Raw genomic sequence first — 25,457 nt, 5'->3', positions numbered from 1 at the left:
TCCTGTTGGCCATCTTGTGTAGGCCACGCCTCGGCAATTAATTAGATAAGAGTTTGAAATGTTGCAATATTGTGAACTTCTCGTATTTTAAAAAAATAAGGTGCTTACTACCCGTTTATCGCAAAGCTATTGCCGTTAAAGATTTCCCATGAAATTGTGAGCTCTGCCCACCTTTGAAGATTTTGTGAGTAAAGAAAGATGACCAGCATCAATGTAGTTTTCAAAGTTGCAAGGGAAATGATGTTAAAGTTAACTCCAGAGCAAACAGCACATCCGGTTTTAGCAACAAAACCACCACCCGTGTATGGATAAACTATGTTAGACCTAGGAAAAATGTGAAACTGCAAACTATGAGTCGGCCAATAATTTGGATGTGCGGAAGACCTCACTGATGTTATAAAAAAATTAAACACCTCTAGTTCTTTCTGATGGTAATATCAAGTAGGTATTTTGAATTATAGGGGACATTGTAGAGCATTTCCATCAGTTAGACCGTATAAATGTATTTGAATTTCTAGCATTTCTCCAGCACTACACCACACTTCCTCGAAGCTGCATCAACATGAAGTGAAGGATAATGACCCTCATCATGACTTTGGCAGTCTTTTTCAAAGACCTCCAAAGTCACGGGCGGCATAAGACCGGCAGTGCTGGCGGTCTTCCGCCTACCATATTACGGGTACTGCTGGATTTCTGCCACATTTTGGGCGGAAATCCAGCAGTAGTCGTACTGGCTGGCAGGGGCAGTTCCACCACCGGCCCAGTTGTGGTGAATACGCGTATGAGTGTTGTAGTGAATGCGAGTATGAGTTTTGTGGTGAATGCGAGTATGAGTGTTGTGGTGAGTGCATGTATGGATGCATCTGAGTGAATGTGTGTATGTCAGTGTATGCGGGGTATGCGGGGTGTGTGTGGGTGTCTGTGGGCATGTGCATGTATGCGGGGAGGGGAGTGATCTACCTGGAGGGGGCAGAGGGAAAAGGGGTTGGAGGGGTCATCTGCCAGTGACAGGGAAGCCTTTCTGCAAGGGTTTTCGTAGCGGCGCTACCGCCGCGGAAACCCAGGTGGAAAGGCAGCTACTAATACCGCCGGGTCAGAGATGCTCATCTCCAGCCCAGCGGGTGCGACCGCCCTGAGATGTGACGGTCTTCACCGCCAGCCTGTTGGCGGTGAAATCGCCACTGTGGCCCTGGCGGCCAGTAGACCACCAGAGTCATAATGAGGGCCAATGTTTGGTGATTTTTAAAAGACATGACTTTGATCAGCTGTGAGGTAAAGCTGTTCTTTGAGGTTCCTCTACACATTGGAGCCAGTCAGAAATGGGGAATGGGTACCGAATCTGGATGGCCACTGGTCGATCTCTTCATGAGAAATTTAGCGATTGATGACATGGATGTTAATGAGGCCATAACATGATATCTTAATGAGGGAGCCTAAAATCAGAGGTTTCCCTTATCTCAAGACACTACAAGGATTTAAAGGCTCCTTCAAATGTGGACATGATTATTAATTTATTGAGGAGCCTCTGGTCTGCATGAGTATAATCCGCAAGAATGAAAGATCTAATATAAATGAAGATTACATGTTGCTTCATTTGTGAGATAATGGTACTGCTGCCTCTAATTACCAGAGATGCCTGATTGTGAAATGGGTTATGTAAGAGGTTCTTCGGTTGTGCTTCATTAGTCGGTGATTCCTAGTTGATGGGCTGCGTGCATAATGAGGAAAATGCAGTTGACTGGACAGTAAGCTTAGAGTATGAGAGCCTGGGATGTTCAGCAATTAGGAGTGGCAGTGCAGGAGGGAGGAGGGGAACTTTGACTCAATTCTCTATTTCAGTCTCGTACACGTTTTGGGAATTTTAGTCTGGCACCTCAAACCATATAAGGACGCTGAAAAAGTAATTATGACTGCATGTTTGGATATTAGCTGAACATTAAAACACGCTTGGTGGTTAATAGTAGTTGATCTACTGTGCTACGTTACTCTTCATTTGTACCAGCAAAATGCACATTCACACTAAATAAAAGTATGCCCAGATTATTACGCTGACTCCTCCCCCTCTTCCCCAGCAAAATCTTTATCTACCTGGGTGACCCAGCCCAGGTGATTGATCCTAGAACATTTTTTTGTACAAAAACATCTTTTATTTTTTTCCTCTAGCTCATTGGCGGAGTATTTAATAAAACAACAGCCTCCACCAGGAAGTTAGAAATATTACAAGCAGAAACCAAATGATCAACGTGACCGCATCTACACAAAGTGCAGGCAGTGAGAAGGACTGTGAAAAAGACTAGACTCAGTGTAATGAAGATTAAGGCTAGACAGTTGGAGGATTACTACAGCAACCCTCTTTCTCATCACATGCTTTATCCACGAGCATATGGCAAATACAGAGATGTACACTGATCAAAGTGTCCAACTGCCCCTAAGGCAAAAGCAGAATTCTCAGATAAGTAATGCACATAGAGCATAGAACCGACACATAGGCTACAGATCTCACACCACACCAAACTGAAAGGAGTAACACCAGGCTTTTCAAACACCACTAAAAAGAGCCATATGAGCACAGAAAAGCAAGACCCTATCCACAAGCCAGAAGAACCCCGACCAGACAAACAAAACTAAGAGCCCGGATGATCTCCAACAGAGTCAACCATCAAGCAGTCCCAGACTCCAAAATATGGGCCTGTGTAGAGCCATTCTCTAAAGCAGTGGTTCCCAACCTGTGGTCTGTGGACCCATGGGGGTCCGCGAAGCCTCCTCAGTGGGTCTGCGACTGCTTAGAAAATCAAATAATATTAACAAATTAGGTCTCCAGCTTTCAGTAATGACTCAGTAAGTGGTTCCTGGATTCCAAAAATGATTTAATGGGATTCCCGGGTTCCAGTCATGATAAAGTGGGGTCTACAGATGTCAAAAGGTTGGGTACCACTGCTCTAATGATTGCACTACCAACACTTCATATAGGATCAAGGACGCCACCAGCAGAACTAGAGGAGCAAAACATACTTGGAAGGTAAGGCAGCCATGGAAAAGAACATCAAGGAACCCAAAATGATGCTCTGAAAATAACATGAGCTCCTGCCACCAAGACATGAGGAAGCTGCCAATCGAGAGGACATATTGTGAGGCACAATGTTCCAGGAAGAAGAGTAAGAACACAGTAACCCCAGTTTGGTGTGGGAACATGTTCAATAAGGACCCAGCACAAAGGGCCACATTCAAAAGGAAATATCAACACCCCTGGCTCAAAAAGGGGATAAGCATGAATCAGAAACCCAGCTATTCTGACCACAAACTAAACCAATAAAGAGACACCATCCGTGGTCCCAGGTACATCTAGCCCCAAATAGAAAGAAATTAACTGTCCCAACAGGAAAGGAGAAGAGTGTAAACCCCTAGTCAAGACATAAAAAGAGCCAGCAAAAGAAACTCTCCCAACATGTTATAAACAACAATGCATTAGGGTGAAAGAAATGGCAGGGTGAGCCCCAGCAGAGCATCAATGACAGACCAACAGTAGGGACAGAAATGTAAGCAGGCACAGAAGGAAGCAAAACCATGAAATGAGGGAATCCACCTCAAAAAACACACAAAGCACCACAAATAACTTTGCCTCCCTCCAGAGGGGTACCGTTGATGCGAAAAGCAATCTATAAATTCCTGAGAGTGACAGATCAACGTGGCAATACTCAATAATCATAGCAGCCTACTCAAGCCATACCGCCAAAAAGGAGCAAGGATACACAGGCCTAAATCACTAACCAGGTAACTCTTGAGAGTGCACTAGTAGAGCACCACTCTTTAAGGGTAAAATGCCAAGCCTTGACCTAGGTGCACCATCCTCTCAGTAATAACACAATCAAGAAACACAGTACAGTAACTGGTCCTGGGGATCAGGGTTAACACCTCCAATAGGGAGCAGGGCACAGAAAAATATAACCTAAGAAGACTAGGATGAAAATGAACAGAGGCTCAGGGAACAAATCGGTTGAGCAATGAACACAGAAGGCACAGAAATGGAAATAAACCAGAATTCTAAGGCTGCCACTCAGCCATCAGCGCGGGAGAACAGAACACAGCTGTGGAATAGGAACTGAAAGTATCCAGACATCAGCCAAGGAACAGGCAGATCATAAGCCAGCTTTTTCTGCAGAACAAACAATACTCCCACAACGGTAAGGCAGGAACCTAAAACACATTTGTGCCACAAAACCACATTAGAGACAAAGTGCTTATTAGCATTCCCTAATTCTATAGACAAAAGAGTCCAAAGATGAGGGACAGGCACAATGGATATGTCTTGAGGCAAATGAGTGAATTTGTGCCACCTCCAAGGATGAATGTGGCATGTACATAAGCTGGTGGGCGCACTGGACAGGAAATCCAGCAAGAATTGTCCGTGACTTTCAATAGTCAGGTCTTTCAAACCGTAAAAGGAGTTTACCTTGATCAGCACCAACCGTTCTTCAAGATTTTGTGGCAGAACAATACTTGAAAGAAGGAATTATTTCAGGCAAAATAGCATTCAATTGATACAAAACACAGGGACTCACAACATTAACAATAGTGCGGAGCAGAACCCTTCCTAACAACAGTCAACCAAGCACAGACAGTGACCAGTCTGCTGTGGGTCCTCTAAAACCACCGTTGAAGTGTAGAAACAGCACATCACAGCATCATGCGCAACATAACTATGCCAATATTTCACATTCACACTGAAGATATATTACTGAAATCCCCAGCAAGTAAAACAGTCCCATGGGAAGAGATTAAGGATAACATCCTCGGAGAGTCTTTTTTTCTGAACCAGGAAGCTATGAATATGTTAACGCGTCCCTTTATGTCAATTTTATACACATTAGGACTCGTTTTAGGCCGATGAATCTTTTGACCCAGTGGTGAGACACCGTAGAACGAGATAACTGGTCAATATGTCAAGCAATATATCAATGATGTTATCAACATATATCACCACAATATACTTTACTTTGGATAAAGACATTGATTAAACTATTGGTGCAACCATGACCTTTCAGTCATAAATGACCACACCTTTAATTGAAGTTTTGTGAATTTTATTCCCTATTCCCAATCTAATAATAAAAGTATCAATCTTAAATCCAAGAAGCGAAAGAGCATAGTCACGATATGGCAACTGTGATAAGATTTCGACAATGCAAAGACCACGAACATAAAAGCACCAACGTAAGATAAACATAGGTTAGAATACATATAATAACGTATACATCTCAGTTCAGCACAGTACAATGTCAGTCTCGTCTATTGCGTCAGTCAGGATGAATACCTACTCTAACCACTAATTAGCATCAGCATCAGCATGTTGGACTTCATGCAAATAATTTAGAACACCAATTTAGAAAACATCTAACTAAGGTCTCTATCCAAAAAAATACAGCAGTTGGTACCTAGAAAGGAAAAGCAAACAGACAAATTACGTTAGCATTGTCATAATTACCCTCCTCGGAATGAGTCAGCATACAGGATCAGTCTTCGTCTTCAGGACATCAGTTAGATCGCCAACAGTCTATTTCATCTAAGGGACAGGGGACACTTCCCTCATAAGGAGGAGAAGTGTAAAAGGGGCAGTCTATGGATGAATATGATTTTGTCTAAGTCTCAAATCACCAAACAGAGTGACAGAGTTTCTGGATGCAATCGATATCCATCCCTACCTAATTCTCTTGACCCTTCTGTGTCATGAGCTTTTATCCCTTTTTCACAATACATTCCCCCAAAATTCTATTGGATAATCGTTATACCCCACTATCTTTAGCCTATCAAATTATACATTAGGTAATCCGAATTCTCACCCCACGATAAATTATACCGTTTTGATTGGTCTTCATAATTGACGTCTTCGTAGGTGGCACATCCGGGGTTACTTCATTCTCTGGCACGTTCTTCAGGTCAAAAGTTCTCTTTTCCATGGCAAAACGTCCTTGAATGTTTCCGTATTTGTTGCAAAAAGTGCAAAACTTATACTAAGACAGCTAGCATGCGAATGGGAATAAAACGTAACTGGCAACATAAAACAAAGGAAAAGAACACATGCTGGGTCATGGCCTTTTGCGAATCAGTACACTGGAAGACAGAAAAATGTGCTTTAATATGAGAGCTACACGGCTAAGTCTTCGACTCATGCTAACTTAAGGCCTATGGGTTCTAATACAAATGCAATCTTCGTAGGTGTATTTAATTAATCATAATGCAAGCAATTATTTCTTATAGTCTACATTAGTTTATGTGCACGATAATAACTTCACACTCATAATCATGTTAAGAATACATTTAAGCAAATAATATTTTATGATCGTTTTTGTATGCAGCATTGTTAGGTATAAGCATTTCACATCTAATATATGTAATATTCAAACTATGCTCTCTCAAATAAATAAAGCAGTGGACTAAGGCAAGGCAAGACTCGAAGCCTGATGCAAAAGTGACATGACATCGCAGATGTCGTATCATCATTCAGCTGTTAGGACGGAACCAAAACCCCATACAAAGTGTGCAAAATAGAACATAACCGAGACAGTCAGTGTAAAACCAAAATTGGTTACACAAAACATACAGGATCACTCACCACACCAAGCCATAATTTTTCCATAGTAGTGTTTTCAGACAAACTGCAGAAAGGTCATCCAGACCATAGTGGCCGCTGCCCAGCCTGAACAGATTTCCATAGACCACCCTGAAACGGAGGAAACACAGAAACGTAATCTCACGTTGCAAAAGGCAGCAGGTCCCCAAATGACCCACGCTTGATGAGCAAGCTATGAGACCCATTGAAGCAGAACACAGAAATGGGAATTATTTCAGCCTGGGTTATATTCGCATGAATTCCTTTTTGAAAACTAAACAAAATGTGCAAAACATTATGTGAAACTATATATTAGTGCATGATACGCCTGCCTGGCATTTCGCTCTATTTTTAGCGCAAAATGAATCCTTGCATCTGTGATGGATAAACAATGATGAATAATTAAATCATGCACCACGACCATAATAAGATTTCTCAGATCCTAACTCCACATAGGAAGCCTGGACACTCCGAGTCAGATCATATCCATAAACGTTGAAAGTAGAGGATTGACACTTTTGGGAAACAAGATGACGGACACATTTCTCCCAACTCAATATCGGTCATGCAAAGTTTGCACAGAAATAACTACGCACAGTGGCCAAGAACTTAACCAAGTCACAGTGCTGCACCTTTTTCTAGGGAAGGCAAACAGATGAGTCCCTCTCCATCAGCAAACAGCATGCATCCATATGTATCTGAAATGCACACAAGCAAGGTCAGCGGCTAGCCAAGACCTCTTGTCCATCATGACCTGAGTGAATGGATGGTGGCCGCATCTCATGTCTCAACTGATGGGCACCTCCGTAGATAAGGACTTTGATACAGAAGAGGGATAAAATGGTACCATAGAGATATAGAGTATCCTCACAACATTACATTCATAGGTGAGAAATAAGCATATGATCTTAAATGACCATATAATAGGCCAATATTAAATCAATCAACGTGTAAAGCGCTACTTGTCACCCGTGACACTTAAACATGTGCACCACAAATCAAATATGAAAGCAACCCTTATTTGAACGTGGCATCTCTGAAATATGTACTACTTAAAACTACTTTCTCCATTATTGCCATTCACTTAAACTTGAACATCGTGAAAGAACACGAGTTTTCAGTGGGTGGTATGGGTACAGTGTGAGCAGTCAACAAACCTTAGACATCAAAAAGTCTTAGGCAGTATTTGTCTATTTGATATTCTGCAAATTGATAGAACGTCACACTGAGTTCACTGATTGGTGTGTTGACTACGTTGATTGCCTGAGTTTGCCTTTAAGTCTTGTATACGTATGTGAATGGGATGGCGGATGGTTCTCCTGGGTGGCTATCCTGATAGATAATGTTTATAAAGTCCGCTTAGATTAGGAGCCTTTTGTGGTTAGCAGTGTCGAATGCAACAATTAGGTCAAACAAAATCAAGGTTCCAACTTCATTTTTATTCAAGATCTAATCTTAGCTCATCCGAGATGGTAAGTACCTCTGATTCTGTGCAATAGGGCAGCTGAAAACCAGCCTTTTCAGGATCATAGACAGTCGGAGCTAAATAAAAACAACCCATTAAATTGTCTTACAGGGTTGGGAAGACAAGACATTTAGGGACAATTTCTAATGTGAGCAAGGTCACCGACTGTTCTTTCAGTTGTGGTACCAGCAACAAAGCCTTAATATTTCTTGGTGTTAGATCTGATCCCAAGAAGTAGCGTTTACATTTATAAGCAGGCATTTGGTTAAGTCTACAATTTGATGCTATTTCTTTCCACAATCGAGGTGCAATATTGTTCCAAAATCAGTGGTGCAAAACTCATGAAAATTGGAAGCATGCAGCCAGATTGATATTAGTACGTGGTCATCAGAGCCCAGAGATCAGGTAGATGGAGTATTCCAAGTTTGTTCTGAATATCGTCTTGTATGAGTTTAGTCATTTTAAAGTATCTTGATTCGGAATCGCATAATTCTAATATTTTCTGCTGAGAGGTTTCTAAAAATTATTTCTGAAACTGAGAAATATCTATTAAATCATAAAAAGGTATTTTAAATTCGGTGGTGTAGAAATAACAACATTTTATTTCTGGAAGGTAAGTAGTTTCCTCCAACTAAGTCTGCATATGGAGTCAATGGAACCTGAACTACAGTAAATAAAATGGAACTAAGGGTGGGTGAATCTCAGGGACCCATAGTTTGCTTTGCTTGTAATTAACCCATGTTCCCACTGGAATATAGGTTTTTATCATTTGTTCCATTTTCCTTCTAGCACAATTTCGTATTTTGGTGGGGCAACTGCAAGTGAGAACCTTGTTTGTCTAACTTTTGTTTGGGATGAACCATTCATTACACACTTATTGAAGTAAGTCAGGATTTCCAGAATTTCAGAAAGACAAATGGATAAACCTGCTCCGTTAATCTTGTGTAATAGTAACTGGTAAGTCAAGAGTTAAGTGGTCACCACTGGTTCTTCCATGTCTGTATCTGGATACCGGAATTGCTCTATTCTGGAGATTGTTTATCTATTGTATTCCATATTTCTTAGAATTGATTTTATTTCAATTAAATGTGATTAGTACTTTATATCCCAAAGAGATAGCATTTAGGATTTTCAGTAGACAGGCATAACACTACTCTGTAAGATTTGTAGGTGAGAGCTCGCCTTTATGAATATGGACATTTATTCTTACGCCGTAGCCCTATAAGCACCTTTTTGGTGAGAGACATGTAGTGTGGTACATCAGGACTAAGCTCAAAATTAATTTCAGTGGAGTATCTACATTAACCTGAGAATTTGTTCAACAGTCTAGATCAAGAGTATGTCAGCAACCTGTGAATTGGTGGGGTGAATTTCGTTTTCAATTCTTGGTGTGGTGATGTGAATCCTGTGCCAAATTCACCATGACTACAGAATCTGCACCCGCCTGCTGTGGTTGAAGTAAAGCGAGCTGTCTTAGTTCTTGCAGTGAGAACTGACAGCTGTGCGTGCAGTTCTGTTTTCTCACAATGAGACTCAAGAACTCTTTGTGTGCTACTGGTATTCCCGCTGTCAGGGTCTACACAACAGCTTCTCTGCTGGGGAAGTTGTGTTAGAGAGCAAACATTATTAATAAAAGCGTGTAACCAAATGATTAACTTATATTAAAAAGCCTAAATAGAGAAATGTGTGTTAGGAAAATAAAACATGCAAGTTTACATGTGGTTGACATGGTGTCAGTCACCTCAAGTTTAATGTGAAATAATAAATGACTGTGAAAATGTATTTTAATTAATTATAACTACATGTACTAGCAAAACGTGAATAATATGTTTGTACTACAAAGCTAATGGTTTGAAATAATTAGAAATGTTTAAGTCTCAATGTATTTAGCATTAATAAAAAGGCCTACCTTTTAGTATTTTTCCAGAAGCACAATGTTGAAATGTTATGCTGGTTTTATTGAAATGCTTTTGCTAACACTATTTATTGAAAGCTCAGTGGAAAGCTACTGCCTTTTCTGTCCTCCTCATACTGTACTTCCTTGTGATAAAAATTTAACAATGAGCCTTAGTTTTTTTAAGGAAGCAACATAAGCTAAATGTTGTGATTGGTGCTGCTGTTTTAACTAAATTATTGTTACACTGAAACTGCCATCCAGAGAAGAGTGTGAATGTGACCCTATCTTGGAAAAGGAATGAAAAAAGATACATCTGAAGCCCAGATTAAATTTAATTGGTCATTTACCTATCACACCTCATAGTCTTGTCCAACAGAAGCCTAGCAAGTAACTTTTGGACTTTAATTTAGCAACACTTTAAGTGATGCAAGTCAGTTTCCTTTCAGCTTCATTCAAAGTTAGTTTTCCATTAAGCTCTTTGAAGTTCAGATTAGATTCTATTCAGCTCCTATTAAATTCAGTTCTGCTATTCAGCTCTTGTCTTTGATTTTAGCAGCTCAGGTACATTAGGCCCAACATTACTGAACTGTTTTCCCTATTCATGTTCCTGATCTCTGAAGACCTGATGTTCCTGTGCTCAGCTGATGAAGACTCTGGAAGTAGCTGTCTCATGTAAGAGAGATTTAACCAATGTGCGTTTATTTTTGCTCTGCAGGTTTTTCCCTTTAGAAATCCAACCACATTTTTGTTAGCGCCATAGTTAGATGTTTTCCAAATTCATTTTTGTCTTACTTTTAATTTTTGCAAGTGACAAAGCCCAGCCCAAACATGCTTTTCAAATTAAAATTTGGTAGTTAGGATGTCTGATCCAACTATTCATTTAAATGTTTATTAATTGATTGTGATTGATTCAATTGCACAACTAAATGTATTTTGTTGCTATTTCTCAAATAATTCTGTTGTTCTTTATAATTATTTCGGGGTGTTTAATCTTAATGTGTGGGATTTATGATCACATAGGTCATGATGTGTATAAATTATTGACTCATTATTGTATATTTTGATTGTATTGGTTCAAATTGTTTGATTTGATAATCTCATTACACCTGTCAGAGTCAAAAGATCTGAGTCAACCTCTAAGGGTAGTAGATGTCACTCCCCTATTACGTGTCACCTTGGCCTCATATTAGGAGGTCACACACCCACAATTGCTCTGTGGACCATTGTTAGAGGCCTTGCATTGTGATGGCCTCGATGCAGCTACCATCAAGGTAAGTAGTACTCTTCCTACTCACTGACAGTGCTTTTGAAAGGAACTAATCCGGGAAAAGGGTGTGCTTTGGATAACTTTTTTGCCAACTGAGAAATCCTAATTTATCTCTGTCAAAAATACATATTTACCTCCTACGGTTTTCATCTGACTATTTGCCCAGCACAACTTTTTCAAGTATCTGAATACAACATGTGTGCACTTGAAACACCGCATGCCTTTCTGAGGTGTCATTAACTTTTATATATGTACTTCCAGCCACAAGCCAGTGCATTACAAAACAAATAAATAAACAACAAAATCAGTGCATCCTTCCTTGGGATTAAGGATAATTTTACTAGAGCTTAATTTGAGCCGGTGCTTTCTGGTGCGGGGAACCAGCACTTACTGTGCTGCCTCAAGCATTTACTGCGAGCAAAAGGCTCATATAGAAAAGAGGAGGAAGAGAAAAACGAAAAAGCTTCACAAAGGGAGAAAACAGAAAACTGCAAGAGTGAAATGAAGGGACAAGGAGTGGCTGTAAATGGATTGAAGAGGCCCAAGATGGCTTCAGTATTATGCTGCCTCAGTATTCTGTTGCGCACATTTAATTGCAGCGGCCGCCGTGTTTCAGACGAGAGTTCTGGGCCCGGCCCGTTTTTATTACAAATTAAGAACTGCATTTTACTGAAATGCGTGTCCTTATAGTAGAATAGAAGGGGAAATTATCTGGTACAGAGGTGATTAGCGCTGTGCACGTGGTATTTAACGTGCTTTCTCAAGAGGTAACGTGGTGTAACATTAATTACTGTTATTCATATTGAAGTCCAGCCATGTGTAATGTGTCTGTCCAAACCAGGTTGCAGGTAAAGGTCGCAGGCAGGGGATACAAGAGCACTACAATATGTCCAAGTTGTCGCATATGTCACTTTCATGGTTTGATTCTTCACAATATGTTCGGACATCCAGCAAAAGCAATCTGCATGTTATGTGATTGTAAACTAGTTTTGAATTCCCGGACTCTTAAATGGAAATGAGTTGCAAGCATGCTTTTCAGAGCATTGTTTGCAAGCGCTTGCGCGCACGACATAAAACCCCTCATATGCACTGCATATGAAAGCCTAAGAATGTCTAACTAGGCATACATAACATTACATAGTGCTGGCAAAACTAATTATTCCCAGCAGGGAATTCAACGTGCTGATAAATTTAATCCTGTTCACTTTACTCTCGCCATTGTTTTGTATTTTTATAAAAGGCGTACACTTCAGCAAAGCACCAATGTTCACATAATGACTTACTTGTGTAATTGAGGCAACCAGGCTACCTGTAAAGTGAGAGAACATGGCATGGCACACTTTCTTCAGCTGCCCACTAAATTAAAAGTCCTAGTGGTGGACCATTAGGAAATTTAGAGAGTAGGGCTTTGATATCTCAGGGAGATATTTATAAAACAAGCACTGACAAAGCTAATAGGTCTCGTCTATGGGGTCTATTATGTTTGTCAATGTTTTTAGACATGTTGCACAGTAGCGTGTCTGCTGTGCAGCACGGTTAATTTTTTTTTCTTTTTTTTAAGTACTATGACGTAGAGTTTGTTGGCCGTGTGGTGGTGCCTTTTTTTTAATCACTGCAGAGCATCTACAAAACTCCGTTTTATGCCCTACCTCCAGCCCTATCTCCAGCAATTTTTACAAAAAGTGCTGCAACACTTTTTTAAAGTTTTAGCTGTGCTGCAAAGCAGGCACACTGCCCCTACTTTCTTCTTTCTTACCAGCAACGTTCATCCACTGGAAGATGTCTTCTGGTCACAAATAATTGTGCAACATTCCAAGAAATTAAGGATTTCGTACAATTGTGGAGTATTTCCGGTCTGCAGGTCTCAACCTTGTAGCAGGTGCAGTTGTGCCAAAACCTGAGATGTGCGGGCCTGCTGCTCGCCAGCTATAGCCCTCTTTTACTTCCCAACGGGGAGACTAGTTTCCTTTGCTTGATTTACGATGCATGGGGGATTATAACACCTTGACTCAAGTGATATTTTCTATGCTCAATGTGCCTCAGTTTAAGCAGGATGAGGGTAACTAGCTGTGAAATTCTGCTACAAAGGTGGACGCAGCTCTCTGCATATATTACACCTACTTGCCTGCAACAGTATATGCAACGGTCTGAATTGATTCCGGTGGGATGTTATATTGATGACATGCCACATCGTTAGCCATAATCTGAACACGTAAACTGATGTTGAACGGGCGTCACTGTACAAAACACAGATATAATAGTTCGGTGTAATCTTCTAAAATGTAACATTTAATTTTAGATTGCCTATTTGCTTTTTCAATTAATTTATTTAGAATTTTCAAGTGAAAACACGTAGACATGACACATCGTACAGAGTCATAAATCTTGCTTGCACATAACAGGAATAACAAAGCACATACACTCATATAAAGTGGAAAGACAGTATCGGAACCACCTCCACCCGACCCCCACACTTCGCTTATTGACTACATTTCAACAGAACCATTGTCCTTGTCAGAAGAAGACACAACATGAATATCAGAGGCCATGTTTTACACACGGTCAGCGGGAGACCTCCAACCCATTGTACTCGCTTAATATGGGTGGTAAATCTGTGCCAAGAAGCATCAAATTTGTCCCCCTATGTCGAATGATAGCAGTACATTTTTCCATGGCATAGATGGACAAGACTTTTTACCCCTCATATTGGGAGGTAGGGAGTGGCTGTTTCCATAAGTGTGTCACACAAAGTCATGCTGATAGGAGTAAATGGGACAGAAGGTGACCCTGAGGAGTCGTAGTAGGAACAATGCTATCAGCCTATGGGTCACCCAGAAGAATCGTTTTGGGTTTGAAAGGGAGGTGAACATTGGTAATGGTCTGTAGTATATTCTGGTTCTCCACCCAAAAGGTCTGAATCACTGGGCATGACCATAAAGTATGTAGAAAGGTACTCCTCTTGCCACATCCCTTCCAGCATAAGTCAAACCCCCCAAATATCGTGGGCAACTAGACAGGTATTATATACCAAAGGGTCAATATTTTCCAAGCTTACTCTTTCTGTAGCAGATGCAAATTTACGATTGGGCCACTGTTTGCCAGATGGCCCACAAATTGTCACGAAATATTTCTGTGGCCAATTCTCTCTCCCACTGTAATACATAGACATGTTTTTTAGGAGGAGTCAGCTTTAGGGGATATCGATCGAGTACAAGATGCCCTTATGATGTAAATTAGTTAAATAAAGGTACACTATAGGTGTGCATTGCATTGGCATACCAGTCATGTGTGGCACCTTTCTGTCCAATGGAGTGCCTGATTCACTTTGAAGCAATGTTGTTGGGTTAGGGGAAATTTGTCACTCAAGTCATCTCTCGACCGTAAAGCACCATTTAAAACAAAATCTCCCAGAGTGGGGGAGTGCCCTTGATCCCAGCTAAAGGAGTTAGAGTGAGTCAGGCCTAGAATGAAGTCAGGATTGTGCATGAAAGGGGTCAGTCAGAAGGGATAAGCTGGTAATGCCGTAGGCTCCCAATCCTCTGTCCAGTAGGATACAAGTAATGCTGTCAGAGGCAGTAATGGTGGGATTGCACTTTGAAGGACATCAGAAGCCATAATAACCATGACAGGGGGAGGGAGAAAAAGTCTACTCCACCTGAATCCAGGGTTTCTTATTGTGGTCGTGATTCCAGTCTAAAGAGGGACAAAGTTGTGCTACCAGAACATAAGTGGAAACATCAGGGAAGGTTGCTCAGTGTTGCACTCGTCACTCTCTGCGAATTACTTCCCCATACAAAAGCTAACATTTTGGCTCAGATATGCTCGAAGAGGAGAGGGCAAGCAGGAGGCTCTGGCAAACATATAACATCCTGGGCATAAAATTCATGTGGATGTGGGGAGTGGGGGTATATTGCAGGTGTGTAAGACCTCCATTAGATGTGGCAAATAGATCCCCAGATAGGGGATAGCTGACGTCACACACTGAAAACCTTCTTGCATATAGGGTCCTCTAAATTATTTTGGGAATCAGTGACTCTCATGCCCCATGTCTTAGTGTAGTTAACTTTGAAGCCGTCACTCGAGAGAAGTCATTCAACTCCTCCATTAGGGCCAGAAACATACCACTGGGGTTTGTGATAAAGCACAGTATGTCATCTGCGAATAAGGCAAGCTTATGTTCGAGCTGTCGACCATCATGTCAGCGATCCAAGGGTTGGCCTCTATCTTCGCTACTAAGGGTTCCATCTGAGGGCAAATATAAAAGGGTAAGTGGGCAGCCCTGGTGGACGCCTCACATATGCTGAGTATGTTTGAAGAAGCCATTGATTTTGAGTTTAGTGGTAGGTTTCTGAAAGTTAGCAAGAATTCATGTTTATAATTTGGGGCCTATGTAGAGTTTGTCAAGATCTTTGGTGAGATAATCCCAATCTATCCTATCAAACACCTTCTCGGCGTAGAGAGAGAGAAGGGACATAAGTTCTTATAATAACATATTGTTGTTTGCTTGTCTATTACTGATAAAACCTGACTGTGTCAGGGCAATTATAGTCAGCCAGACATGGCGAAGGCGAGCAACCAGGATGGAAGCAAACAGCTTCTCATCATCGGTTAAGGACGGAAATAAGTCCTTAGGAATGACATTGTGTGGCAGGTTTACAGGGTTTCAAAAGAAGAGTATTGTGTGACTCTAACATAGTATTGGTTACCACTCCAGATGTTAAGAATGATTTAAAGGCTCTCACTGGAGGATTGATCAAGAGGGAGGCATAGCTTTGTAAAAAAGTGGTGGTATAGCCATCAGGGTTGGGCGCCTTACATGAAGGAATGCTACTAATTACCATCCTAACCTTATCCGGGGTGATATCTTCTTCCAGAAGACTTCGCTCTTCAGATCTACGCGGAGGAATATTGGTGCTCAGATAATCACCCTGTCGCTGGTTGTCCAGCAGTTGGGCCTGATAAAGAGTAGTGAAGTAGTTAGTAAAAGCCTCCAAGATTTTTTCTGTCTCTCGGCAGAGGGACCCCTCCTTGTCTACTACTTCTCTTATGTGGTTGTGGGTAGAATGAACGCATAGCTTATGCGCTAGGAGCCTGTCCATCTTGTCCTCTTTTTCATAGTAGGTTTGATTAATCTCGAGGAACTTTTTAGTCACTGATTAGCCACTGATTTCATTAAGATGTGTTCAACCTCACCCGCAGCTGGCATAGGTCACCTATAGTTCTGTGGGAACCCCTTAACTATGGCATGCCTTAGCTTGTCGTATCTGAGTCTCTAATTCTTGTTGGTGGATTTTATTTGCTCATTCAAAGGCCAGAGTGTGGTAGATAAGGTCACCCCGGAAAACCACTTTAGCTGTCCCATAGGGTCACTGGGGCCACATCACCTGTGACATTTTCAGGAAAATAATGTTCTGTGGTTTCTATGATCTGATCACGGAAGGCTGAGTCCTGAAGTGCAACATCATTAGGGCTCTATGGTCGAGGAAATGGCCGCTGAGGGACCAATAAGCTAAGTGACATCCAAACTGGGGCATGGTCAGAGATGACAATAACATCAACTTAAGTGTCAATAAGGTGTGGTAATAGTCACCTGGAGATCAAGAAATAATCAATTCTCAAGTAGGTCCTGTGGACACTAGAATGGAATGAATAGTCACGTTCTTGGAGATGATGATGATGCCAGGCATTGGACAAGGTCAGGTCTATTAAACTCTGAGTCAAGGCCAGAGGTGTATGAGGTTCATCCCATTGGGGATGGGAATAATACAGACCCGGGCCCAAAGGAACATTAAATTCACCCCAGAGCACTATATCACCTCTGTGGAAATGGGAAACCCTCAAGAAAAAGTCAGTGTAGAACTCATCTCTATCTTGGTTAGGACCATAAATTGGAACAATAGACAGTTGAGTAGAGCCAAAGGTGTGGCCCCTGTATATGCTGTCCAGGGTAAAGGAGAAGTATCTACAAAGCAAGGTTGCCACCCCCGGAATTTGTGAGTGTAGCTGTAGTAGAATTGTGTGAGATACGAATAGGAGTAGAGGCATTTAGTGTTAGCTCAGAGGAGAAGCGTCTCTTATGAAAGTGCCACATCAATTTCCTTGCGGAAGATGATCAGCTCCTGCTGGCATGCAGCCCTCAAGGTCTCTTCCTTTTGATGAAAGTAGTGTACCAGAGTCAGGGTACTGGGAGCCAGGTTTCTTGTTGCTGGAAGGCAGAATACACCTGATGTGTATGGTCCAGGAGAACCAACAAGTCATCAGGAAGCTTTAAGAGGCGGCAAAAATGGCCTGAACATGGGATTCCAGATCATCTGGTGAAATAGAAGCAGTCAGGCCCCGGATGCGGATGTTATTGCACCTCGAGCGATTCTCCAGATCATCTATCTTGTCCTACAATGTCAGTTACGCCCTCTCCAATTTTTCAATAAGTGCCATCCTATAAATGTTGTCAAGGGTGTGATCTGCCACTGTTGTCTCCACAGTAGTAAAGCGAGCATCCATCTGATGCAAGGATTGATCAAGGTCAGAGATAGCTCTGGTGAAATCCTGGTGCAGAAAGGTGAGGTTCTTACAGAGTTCAGCTAGCAAAAGCTGGATGTCTTCCTTAGTTGAGGAAGTGTACGAATCCAAGCCCTCGTCTGATGCTTGGGCTGAAAGTCACTCCCCGCCCGGTGGGGTTGGTCAGGCTTGTGAAGCATATTGCAAATTGAGAAGGAACTTTGGGCCAGATGTACGAAAGGATTTTACCCATTCTGTGTCTATGTTAAAAAGCTTTTGTACATATGGCCCTTTGTGGCTTAGATTAATGCGTCACCATATTAGGGCCAAAACTCTGTGGTGGATTGTCTCCAATGGCAATTAGCACCGGAAATCACAGCCCCCACTTGTTGCTCAGTAGCACACCCCTGGAGCTTATAGAAGGGGTCCTAACATGGATATAGAACAGGGCTCGAGTAGCCCTGTACTACATTGGTAAATGTCCCAGTCATGGCCAAAGCCAGGAGCAGACAGTCCGCAAAGTCAGTGATGTATGAGAATGCACGAGTCAATGTGGGGCAGAGCAAAGAAAAGTCAATGTGCTCTCTTTAGGGCCATCCAAATGGAGAAAGGATGTTGCAGGTCACATTGCATGGATTTCAGTGCCAGGCACCTCCTCCACCTCTCTCAAGGCACCTCCTCCACCTCTCTCAGGCCTTCCATCCATGGAAGTGCTCAAGCTTGTCCAAAGGCCCATAGGTAACAGAATCCACGATGTCAGGCATCACCACACTGCTTGTGCATTCACTCCCTCTCCAACCTCACCTCAGGTGCTGCCACAGAACATCTTATTAGCAGGCCTGCCCACAGGGGCGGCTCCTCCGTTAGGGGAGAGGAGTATCCCCACCCTCCCCCCGCCAGCAGTGGCAGAGTGGCAGCTGCTAAACCTTTACCAGAAAACGATAAGAAACTTAGTTAATTATTGTTTTCTGGTAAAGGGGCTGGGCCATGGGGGCGACGTGCAGTGAGGGGGGCGGCCAAACTCACATGCGCAGTACGGTCTCTCCAGCCCAGCAACCTAATTGCTGGGCTGGAGAGAGCCTGCACAGGCTCCCAGGCTGCCTGGGAGTACCCTGGCTGGGCGCTCCCAGCAAATCCTGACGCTGCTCTGTGCAGCATCAGGATTGACCACAGGGCAGGCTGGAAGCCTGTGTCTGCATGCAGCGATGGAGGAGAGGAGTGGCGCAACGGCGAGGGAACGTAAATCATTATTTTTTCTTCTTCAATTTAAATTAATGTTTATTCCCTCCAACCCCTGTGCTGTCCCACCCCTTCCGCACCCTGAGACCTGCTACTACCTGCCCATGCCCGCTCTCCTGCACAGGCGCATGAAAAGGGGGAGGAGAGGCCATTCAATGTGCTGAACCTCCTAGTGATGAGCTGATGGACCCAGTCCATGCTCCCCGGGCTGCTGCCTAGGCTAGAGGGTAGAACAGAGTCAGTCGAGGCGGGCTGGCATGTCCTCTGATGCCTGGTTGCAGCAAGAGGCATGCACGCCATAGGCCCGATCCGTCCTCCAAACTGCCATGAACCCAACACCCTGGGGGCTCCGCTGTGGGCATCTGGCTGGGAGGAGGCTGGGCACCAAAGGGACCCTCCCTTGCCAAGGCCCCTGATTTTAATGGTAGGGGGCTACCGCCCTCTACCGCTGACACTCACACACCACTGCAGCAGTCCAGCCTTTGCTCAGCATCAGCCCCACGACAGGTGGGTCGTCTTTCTCCACTGTGTACTTCGCGCTCCCATAAAAATGTGGCAACCAAGGTAGCACTGCTGTATCTCTGGTAAGGGAGGATCTCGGGGAGGCAGCTTCACTGCCAGTAACTAGCCATTGGGGAGGATCAAGGGCCTGGTGTGCTGAGCTCAGGAGAGACGTGTGTAAATGGCACAAATGTGTGTGCAGAAATGGCCATAAATGGGCCTCCTCCCTGGCCACACCCCGATTTCCTATCTTTTACGATACCTCTACTGCAGAATATATGCCGTGCTGTATAAAATATAATGTGCCTTAAAAACTGTAACTTTTAATTGTAAACCAAAATTTAAAAGAAAATATTTGTATTGAGTTTTTCCCTTCCATACACAGCAAGCTAACTGCAAAACGCTGAAAACCTTATGGCTCACCTCCCCCACGTTATACAGCAGACTCAACAATGATAATATCTGACATTGCATAAGCAACGCGCCTGTACTGGGGGCACTGAGCACCCTGGCAAAGTATTCAGGGATATACAAGATGAAGGAGTGAACTAGGACAACATTCGCCATGGGTCCTATATTTTAACAAATTTCCGAGAGCAGCTCGTCCCTAAGTAAATTGTAAACCAAATTTGCAGCAAATTAATAACCTGGGCTAAAAAAACAAAATCAAAGTAATGATCCTTTTATCTATTTTTAGCAATTGTGAGATGTAAAATATATTCTTCCTAAACTCCGTTTAAGGGCATTCAAAAAGGCATGTGCATCTCCTACTAGGATTGCACACATCCACACCTTTCGATGTCCCAAAGCATTTACCCAAGAATAGAGGATTGCTGTACAAATGAGTGCTTAGCTTACCCTTTAAAGCACACGTTTTAACACATTGCAAGTAAATAATCTACCCAATTCTGAGAAAGAGATAAAACAACCTTGTCCACAAAAGAACTCCTGCCTGGCTTCTACAGGCAATTGGAGATAGGTGAGTTCTTCTCTATATAAATATCTACTTGAAGCATTTTGCTTCATGACTTGGAAGCTGAACTTTGGAGGATGCCTGCAGCTGGAAAAATAGCAGAAGTTACCACATTTATTGTACACTCTGAAGTGTGCTTAAAAAGGTTAAACACTTTCAGCAGGACGAATCACCAACTTCTCTCCATTGCTGTTCATGCTTGGGTTGGCCAGATATTTTCACTAAGTCCTTTTCAGACACATGGAGCACACTTTGACATGTTATTTTTACATGTTTAACATTTTTCAATGTCCCATAGGATGACATTGAAAGCATTTTTCCTGTGCATTCTATGAGACATTTTCTGATTTGCTTGTGACATTGATCCCAATATCCAATTTTCACCTTTTCTTTGTTGTGACTTTTTTGCTCCATACTCTATACATACCTTATCTTGGTTTGGATATTCTACATTCTTTAATATTTAATTCTTTAATCTTTAATTGCATCGTTTTTAGCTAGTTATTGCACATTCACCAAATGCACTTTCACCACGGAACGCCTTGCTACCAAGTGTGAACAATGAAATCAAAGTAACCAGTTAACCTTTGTAAGTCAGACTGTGTGGGCCTTGTAGGATCGCAGCCACACCTCACATAAAGACTCTCCCCCCACCCCTTCTCCCTCTCTCGTACTCTAGCATTCAAAATCCTTACTGCAACCTAACAAATAAATACTGGATTATTAAGCATTCTACAAAATGTATAGACGCCTAGTGTGGTCACACTTTTCTTTGTGTGGAAAAAATAATGTAGAAATAAAACATTTCATTCTATTAAGTAGACAAGCATCTGCTTTGTTGGCTGAGTGAAGGTATGGGGTGAGTTTGAAGTTAATTTTAGAATTTATGTAGCACTTCATACCATGGACGATGCTGCTAAGCACTGATTCACGTTGTGGTCCAAGGAGGGCCTTTTGGAATGAATGGTTAGAACAGTGTGGAGTTATATGTTGGCATAACCAGTAGGTATTGTGAATGGGCTGCAGTGATCAGAGACATACTCCAGTGGTGGTGGTGCAGCAGACTTGTAGGTACACCTAAGCACGAGGGGTTTTAGAAAAGTGTGAATATAAATGCAGCTCTGCTACCTTATGTTGCAGGTCGAAGCTCATAGGTAATTTGCAACAATATACGTTGGGATTTACTTTATTACATGGGATATTACTTTGCAGGTAAGTACTAACAAGTACTCAGCCAGGTAAGCAGATGCCACAAGGTAGTTATAGTTAGGACCTAGTTTCCATATAAAAAACATTTTTTACTTGCTTATATCTTTGGTGGCGCTTGACGAATCTTCACAAAACTTTCCAAAATAGATTGCCAGTCAGGTCAGCTGCTGTACGCAAAGTGTCAGGGTGATCCACCTTCGGGAGGGGGAGGCATCGAGAAAAAGATGGGTATCCAGAACACATTTTTCCCATTCATTTTTCCTTAGGGATTTTGAACAGTGATAGCGCCAAAACTACTGGATGGAATTACACCAAATTTAGCAGAAAGGTTGGCCTCCTCCTCAGCCCCAGGGACCGTCCACTCCTTGGAACTATAATCAAATATGAGCGGGGGCCACGTGCCCCACTAAAGGGATCACCACCTCCCCATTGTTATATTTTGATAGTAAGCAGGGGGCTGTGTGTTCCCACCACAGCCCCGGGCATCACCACCTCCCTGGGGCTATATTTTGATAGTGAGCGCCCCCCTGCAGCCTTGGGGATTACCACCTCCTGGATATCAAAAATAATTAGAGGGGGGCAGTTTCGGACCCCGTTTAGCCCCAGGAATCACCACCTCCCTGGGGCTATATCTTGTTGGAGAGGGGCCATGCAGCCCCTCTCGAGGAGCCACAGATGGACCTGGGTCTGCTCCTGCTTTGTAGTTGTAGCCAAGCCACAGCAAGCACTTCATTTTTTGACAGTGGGACCTGTCACAACAGGTCCTGCTCTCAAAAATTGGAGCTTTCATCTCTGTCCCCTGCACCCCACGCCACTGTACGCCACTCCAGTGTACACCACACCATTATACGCCACTCCATTGTAAGCTATTCCACTGTACACTATTAAGCTCTACGCCACTCCAGTGTATAACGCTCTGCTCTACTCTATCACACTATACACAATTCCACTCTACTCCAATCCCCTCTACGCTATTACACTGTATGCAACTCCACACCTCATCACTGTATGTCACTTCGCTATACGCTACTCAAGTACATGCTATTCCATTCTGTGCCATTTCACTGTATGCCACTCACTCTATGCCAACCCACTGTTTGCCACTCCACTGTATGCTACCCCTCTCTATATCACTCCAGTGTATGGCACTCCACCCTATGCCACTTCATTCTGCAATATTCAATTGGACCCTACTCCAATGTACGCCACTCTACTACATGTTATTAAATCAACCCCACGCCATTGTACTCTTCTCCAGTCTACACCACTCCATTATACACCACACTACTGTATGCTACTCGACTATACACTATTACACTACACCATTCCACTGCTCAACACTCTGCTCTATGCCACTCCACTATGTGCTATTACATTGTACACAACTTCACTCTATGCCAGTCCACTCTACTCTATTACAGTGTATGCAACTCCACTCTATGCCTCTTCAGTGTACGTCACTCCTCTATATGCCACTCTGCTAAATGCTACTCCATTCTACATCACTCCAGTGTATGCCACTCCACCCTACCATACTATGCTATTGCACTCGACATCACTAACTGTACGCCACTTCACTGTATGATATTACACTCTACCCCATTCCAGTGTACACTGCTCCAGCCTGTACCACTTTAGGATATGACACTGCACTGTACGTTACTCCATTATACGCTATATCAGTCTATGCCACTCTACTGTACACCACTCTATGCTATTCCACTGTATGCCACTCCCCTATTTGCTACTCCACTGTACGCCACTCCACTGTACACCTCTCCACTTGATGCCATTCCGTTCTATACTGGTCCATTGGACGCCCCTCCACTCTACATCACTGCACTCTACGCCACTCCAGTATATGCTACTTCACTGTACCCCACTCCACTATTCACTTCTCCAGTCTACACTACTCCACTCTATGCCACTTCACTCTATGATATACTACTCTACTCTATTCCACTCTACGCTATTCTACTCTATGCCACTCCTTTGTACTCCACTTTATGCTATTTCACTGTACAATGCTCCATTCTGTGCTATTACACTGTACGCAACTTCAGTCTTTGCTCCTCTACTGCATGGCATTCCACTCTACCCTACTCCACTGTACCCCACTTCACTGTATGCTATTAAACTCTACCCCACCCACAATACACCACTTCAGTCTAAACCACTTCATTGTATGCCACGCCAATGTGTGCTACTCTATCCAACACTATTCCACTTTATGCCATGCCAATGTATGCTACTCCACTCTATGCCACTCCAGGGCACTCTCCTACACTCTATATAAATCCACTCTACTACACTCTGTACCCCTCTACTAGACTCTACTCCACTCTATCCCTGTACGCTCCATTGTCTAAATTTGCACACAACTCTATGTCCATAAACTCTATTGTACAACACTGTACTGCACGCTACAACAGTTTCTAACACTGTATGACACAGCACTCCAATCTACTGTATGAGACGTCCCTCCTGTTTATAACAGCTTCCTCAACTCAATGCCATGCCACTTCAATGTACCCCATCCCGCTCTATGCTAATCCACTGTACCCTACTCCAATCTAAGCCACTCCTCTGTACACCACTCCACTCTAAGCTATTCCACTCTATGCCACTACACTCTTCTATACTGCACTGTGTAGTATTCCAATGTACACTATTCCACTGTATGGTACTCCACTTTATGATAATCCACTACACCACTATAGCCTACGCCACTCACTCTATGCCGCTCCATTGTATGATACTGTCCTCCACTCTGTATCACTTCACTCTACAACATTCTACTCCACTCTATCCCTGCACACTCCACTGTCCAACTCTATACCTCTTTCTATGCCCATACACTCCAATACCTAGACTCTGTTCCACTATACAACACTTTTTTATATGACACAGCACTCCACTGTGCTGTACGAGACCCCACTCAAGTTTCTAACAGTTCACGACCTACGCTATGCCAGTACACTGCACTCATGCCACTCACCACTATGACACACCAATTTACTCTATTGTAATTTACTGCATATCATGTTACACCTCTCTACTCGACTCTACTCATTTTATGACTTTACCTCACTCTACGCTACTGTACAACACTTCACTTTATGCAGATCCACTGTTTCACACACTACTGTACTCTAGGCAACATCACTCTATAAACTGTATGCCACTCTCTGACACTTTACTCCTGTCTATCCTCCTTCACTGCACTGTACAACACTGTATTATGCTGTATGCCACTGTACAACACTCTACTCCGCACTACTCTGACTCACTACTCCACTCTATGCCACTACTCCACTGTACACCACTCCACTCTATGGCATTTAATACCATTGTGCTCTATAACACTGCATGCCAACGCTGTCTGGTTAGTAAGCCGAAAAGAGCATGTAACGAGCCCCGCTATTTGAAGATATTGAATATGGTGGATAAACTTGGTTTGTATAAGGAAATTAAATTCTCCTAACTATAAGCTTTACCGTTCGATTTATATATATATATTTACAAAGCAGTCCTCACATGAGCAAAAAGAGCAGCAGTTTTTGATGCTATGAAATCAATACTTTATTTCAGTGATACAATGGCTGACACGTTTCTTCTTATACTGTCTTTATCACGGAGGGCAACAAGTAGAAACGTGATATTTAGTATACAAAGTACTAAACTTAAGTGAAGGACAATATTTTGCAGGCCTACTGTCTATGGAACCAAGTGAATGCCACCTTGTAGAGTAACTAAACCTAGATATTGACTTATGTTGATTATAATACATTGAACGAGGGT

At 42.7% G+C, this 25,457-nt stretch overlaps 1 protein-coding gene across 2 annotated transcripts in view; it reads left to right on the top strand.

Moving 5' to 3' along the window:
* CRTAC1 (cartilage acidic protein 1) overlaps window positions 1-25,457 on the top strand; it is a 1,353,390-nt gene that overhangs the window by 204,439 nt on the left and 1,123,494 nt on the right. The gene's annotated exons all lie outside the window — the stretch shown is intronic.

Source organism: Pleurodeles waltl, chromosome 6 (genome assembly GCF_031143425.1).
Source record: "Pleurodeles waltl isolate 20211129_DDA chromosome 6, aPleWal1.hap1.20221129, whole genome shotgun sequence".
In the NCBI taxonomy this organism is placed as follows: Eukaryota; Metazoa; Chordata; class Amphibia; order Caudata; family Salamandridae; genus Pleurodeles; species Pleurodeles waltl.
This window is presented reverse-complemented; position numbering and strand designations above follow the sequence as displayed.